Raw genomic sequence first — 6,000 nt, 5'->3', positions numbered from 1 at the left:
ATAGGATGTTGAGTCAAGATAATTGGGGGCAAAAGGATTCTTTTTGGCGATATATTTGGCGACAGTCGTGGATTGAAAGAATTAAGGTTTTTTTATGGCTTGTGGCTCATAATTGTTTGTTAACAAATATTTATAGAGATCGGATCTAGAGTGTTAGTGATGAATGTGTGGTTTGTGGACAGCCAAAGACAGTTATTCATGTATTAAGAGAGTGTAATGCAGCAAAAGAGATTTGGAAGAGTCTCATACCTGGTAAGCTGAAGCTGGGGTTTTTTCACTAGAATTGAGAGACTGGTTACTTCTGAATTTATCCTGCCAAAGGGAAAAGAGTGGTGGTCTTCCTTGGTGCTTAGTTTTTAGAGTTTCATGCTGGGTGATTTGGAAAGAGAGGAACAAGAAAAACTTCGACGAGCTAAGTGAATCTCTGAATGTTAATGGGTGTTGTCATTAGATTTTGAATTTTGTCAAGAATATGAAACGGGCCATGGAAGAGGTTAGAGGGGATCTAGGTGGATGTAAAGTGGGAAGCTTGATAAGATAGTTCCCACCAAGGGAGGGGTGGGTGGCGCTCAACTCTGATGGAGCTTGTAAGGGTTTAGAGAAGAGGATAGGGTGTGGCGGTGTGGTTTGAGATGAGGAAGGAAGATGGTTGGTAGGTTATTGAAAGAATGTTGGCTATGGAAGTGTGTTTGAAGCCGAAATATGGGGGTTTTAGTTGAGTTGGAGATCCATTGGATGAAGGAGTTTTGAAAGGTTGAGGTTGAGCTTGACTCTCTGGCTTTGGTTTAAGTTTTGAGGAAAGACGACGGTGTTGGAAATAAGAATAGTGCTTTGGTGCAGGAGGTCAAAAGTTTTCTTAGAAGAAATTGGTTGATAATAGAGCTGGAAATTCGGGCGAGCCGGGCCTATTCGGGCTCGGCTCTAACAGGCCCGAACCCGAACAGGTCCGTTTTTTTAAAAAGCCCGAATAACTAAGCCCGGCCCGAATTCCTTCGGGCTTCGGGCGGCCCAAATACCCGAATTTTATTTTTAAAATTATTTTTAATTAATTTTTTTACTTTAAAATTAATTATTTTATTTTATAAAAACATATAAAGTATATATTTTTAATACTTAAATGATGTTTAGGACTCAAATATATGATATTTTAGTATAAAATAATCTAAAAATTAAAGAATTAATTAATATTTATTATATATTATATATTTTTAAAAATTAAAAAAAATTATTCGGGTATTCGGGCCAAGCTCGAACCCGAATCGGGCTTGGCCCGAACGTAAAAAAACATTTTTTTTTAAAGCCCGGCCTTAAAATTTTTCGAGCTAATTCGGGCTAGCCTGTCGGGCTCGGCCCGAATTACCGGTTCTAGTTGATAACAATGCAGCACGTGCATAGGGAAGGGAATCAGGTGACTAATGCATTAGCTGGGTTGAGTTTTGGTTTGGGTATGGGTACGCAGATGTGGAAGACGCCTTTTGAGAAAATGGGTTGGGTGTACTCGGCTGATATTATGGATGTTTAGTTTGAGAGGGGTTGAGTAGGTTTTTGTTGGGCTTTTGTTTTTTGTTTTTATTTATGGGCTTAGGCCCCATCTTCCACCAAAAAACAATCACTTCATATTAATACTTCTGTAGAATTCACTAGTCAAAATAATACTTCTATAAAATGACATTTAAAACCCTTACAAGAAAATTATTGACACTTTAATTTCTTAAACACAATATTGGTAATTGATAACTATAACATTCTACATTAATATTGTTTTAAGTAAAAAGAGTAAGGTGTTCGTAATTTCTTTTCGGTGGACACAGAGTGTCATTCTCCTTCGTATTTTCCACATGTGGTCGGTATATTTGATACGTCCACAATTTAAATGTAAAACGTGGAACATAGGTTGAAGTTTCAACGTGACTGCGTGAACATGCGCTAGCTAGTTGACTTGGTCATGATAGGCCTGCTATGTCACCAATAAAAAAGATTTTGCATGTGATTATTTGAGGATTTAATTCATGTAAATTCTACTGGCCATGGGTATCATTTCACATTGACAAACAATATAATGTATTGCCTTTGATGAATCTTAATGGATCCAGAAAAAATTATTAGAGGTGGCAATATTTATATTTATATAAATATTAATAATTTTGAAGAAAATATAATTTTAAATAATAATAAAAATAATAGTTAAATAAATAATATTAGAAGTTTAAAAAATATAATAATTTATTATTATTATAAATTTATTTTTATATTAAATATAAGAGTAGACAATAATTTTAAATATGTATGATGAATAATTTTAAAGGGAGTGGGGGGCCATTCATGTTTATGGGGGGCATGGGTACTGTTAAAGAGGGGGCAAATGCAATGCTAGCTAAAAAATAAGTGTAAATTTATCTTATTTTATGGGAGCAATTGCCTCCTGTTTGTTCAGTGTAGATATGTCCCTGCATGGTAGCTTCAAAACCACGTTTTCATGCACCAAAAACATGGTTCCAAACACTACATATGCTGTCACAGGATGGGGTCATATGATATGATAGCGTTCACTGGAGCCTCCCGTGGCTGCCTCCCCAGGTGGTCCTATGCGTGTATTTTAATTTAAATGATCCAACAGAAATGTATCTCCATGATTGTCCTCAAATATTTAACTGTAATATGCATATATATGCCGCTTCATACAATAGTTTAAACACTATTAAAAAAATAAAAATTAAATATTATTTCTTCTAGCTAAATTGTATTTTAACGAGAGATTTTATCTCCTGTTAAATTTATAAAATTTTGTTAAATTCATAACTAAAAAAAAGCTTGCTTAATTTAATGAGTAATCATATTTCTCTCATTAAAATTAGCAAGGAATTGAATCCCTCGTTAATACTATTTAAAATTTAATAATTTTAGTGAGGGATTAGTTCCTTACTAATCCCTCACTAAATATATTTATATTTAAAAATAATGATGTCACATCACCCGTCATATGTGCGTCAACTTATGACATGTCACCAACAACTTTGTGCCTTGTCAACCATTATGTCACCTACCATCTTGTGTCTTATCACCTACCACATGTGTGACAACTCATGACATATCACTGTCTATCTTGCACCATGTCACTTGATCTTTATCATGTCATATATTCATTATATTTATGCCAAAGTCAAGACTTGAACTCTTGACCTCATACCTTTCAAACTTTATGCTCTCCTTCTTTAATAGTTAAACTAAAAGACACCTACAGTCACTATATGAAAAGTTAAATATATATTATTTAATTATATAAATATATCAAATAATATATTATAAAATACACACACACACATATTAAATTTTATTTTCAATTATTAATATGTTAAAAATATTTATATTTTATTTAAATTATTCTTTATATTATATTTTTAATAAAAATTATTTTATTAATGAAAATAAACTTAAAATAAACAAAATATTAAATAATTTTATTATGAATATTTTAGTTAATTTTTAAATTTAATTTTTATTTTTAAATAAAAATAATTAAATATTTAATTAAAAGTCATTGTCAAAAGTTAAATTTTTTTGTTTCAGTAATTAGCTAGGGATAGAATTTTTTGCTTAATCCCTCATTAATTATCTTATTTTTAAGAGAGATTGACAGTTTCTTACTATTTTCTTCACTAATTTTTATTATTTTATAAAAGGATTGACAATCCCTTATTTTTTTTCTTCATAATTTTCTTATTTTAAAAAGAGATTAGTAATTTCTCGCTGCTTTTCTCACTAATTATCTTATTTTAGAGAGGAATTAATAGTCCCTCACTATTTTTCTCATTAATTTTAAATCAAGTTACGAAATCAACATCTCTTACTAATTTTTTCGCTAATTTAATATTTTAAAAAGGACTAGAATATCCCTCACTAAATTTTCTCATTAATTTATATTTGTTTAATAGTGATATGATTATAATTTATTGGAAAGCAATATATAACAAGAAGATTATGGTTTTATGAAAGTAGACTTGAGAAACATGTGGTCACCATTAGCACCACCACCACGTGTGCCCCGCTTTCCATCACTATTCTTAAAAGGGTCAAAACAACATGAGATTTTTCTATCTGTTCCAAAAAGAGTTTCCTAGCTTTTGGGCAGATATTTTTATTTTCATTTTTTAAAAAAAGACCATATTTATTTTTTGAATGGTTGAAAAATTGAAGTAATAGGAGATAGTTATGGTGCCAACTTGAAGTTGAATCACAAATTAAATTAGATAAGCAGGAGACACCCACTAATGATATTGAAGACTTGAAAAATGAACGGGCCATGAAATGAAAGGGAAGATGTGGAAGTTTACCAGCAGCGAAACCGATTAGTTTGAAGTAAATTAAAATGATGCATGAAAGTGGTGAACACGGATAAAGCGAATGCAGGAAGCAAGGGATCCTAAGTGACCGACCGCTTTCAAGCAAAACAAATTGTGATAAATTCTGACTTGGGTTTCAATGCTCATTGCAATGATAAGCGCCACGTGTTTATCGTTGTGTTCATATATGAATTATCTAAATTCAGTTTTAACAGTTTAAATTTAAAATTTTCAAATAAAAAAATTCATCTTTAACAGAATTGTTATTAAGATATTATCTTTATTTTAGATTATATATATATATTTATAAATTTTAAAATATTAAAAACATAAGAATAAAATTATATTTAATCTATACTGTCCAATTTTAATAAAAATAGTCCAGTTAATTTGATGCTTATCATTAATTCGGTGAGGAGCATGCAAAGTTGGCAACTAAGGGCATGTTTGATTATCTATATTTAGAGTAGTTTTTTTTCTTAAATAAACAAACTTGTTTAAAAATGTATTTTCTATTATTTACTATAAAAATGAAAAATTAAAATTTGTAAAAACTAAAATATCATACCATTCTTTTAATTTATATTATTTTTTTCTACAAAACTAGAGAAAATGCAGAAAATGCCATATTCTTAGTAATGACAATTATGTTACTGAAATAAATAATTTTTTCCTTTATTTCACCATTTTAAATATATTTTTCACAACAATGATTAAACTTTTTTTTTTCAAAAGTTGTTTTAAAATTTTTTTTCCATAGAATTATTTAATAACATAAAACCATAAAGGGAAAATTGCATATCTAAGAACCTGTGAAGAAAGTTATTTGCAGATAAGAACCAATAATAAGTCACTGTTTAAAAAATGAAAAAAGGTGCATTTTTATTTCTAAAGTATTTTTTGAAGAGTATCCAACATCCTAACATTTTTTATGGAGCAATTTTTTCCTTAATGTTATCAAAATGAAGCATTTTTATCCTTTCCGTCAAATTTTTAAAGTTGAACTCAAACATTGACCATTAAAAAATTTGACAAAAAAGGCAAAAATACTCAATTTTGATAACATTAAGGGCAAAATTACTCAAATAAAAATGTTATCGTGCTGGATGCTCATCAAAAAATATTTCAATAATAAAAATACACCTTTATCCTTTAAAAAATAAGTCTATATTTTTATTTTAATAATAATTTATTTTATATTAATTCTGTGAATAATTATATATATTTATAAGTCATTGAATGTGATTTTCCCAAACATAAAACACCATCAAACAACCCATATCCTTAGATTTCGAGGGTCCAAAGCCTCTCAGAATCTCACCCTCTCAGTGTCCCTCACTGGCGAGACATTCCAAGCCCTTCAATCTATATTCAATGTATCATGCCTTGCCACATCATCTCACGTTAAAATAATTTTTTTTATTTTCAAAACTTATTCTGAAAAATGACTCTGCAGATTTTTTTGAACAGATTTTTATTCAAACTTGCAGGGACTTATAGTCTAAATTATTCAAACCCTAGCTTGATTTATTTAATAAAAAATTGGTCAAAAATAATCTAGCAGAGTCATTTTTCAAAACAAGTTTTGAAAATGAAAAAATGAAAATAAAAAATTAGCTTGAATCGATCACTATCATAAAGAAAATATACAAAATAGTAA

Source organism: Prosopis cineraria, unplaced genomic scaffold (genome assembly GCF_029017545.1).
Source record: "Prosopis cineraria cultivar Desert tree isolate PC_DT_omini unplaced genomic scaffold, ASM2901754v1 PC3, whole genome shotgun sequence".
NCBI classification, from domain to species: domain Eukaryota; kingdom Viridiplantae; phylum Streptophyta; class Magnoliopsida; order Fabales; family Fabaceae; genus Prosopis; species Prosopis cineraria.
This window is presented reverse-complemented; position numbering follows the sequence as displayed.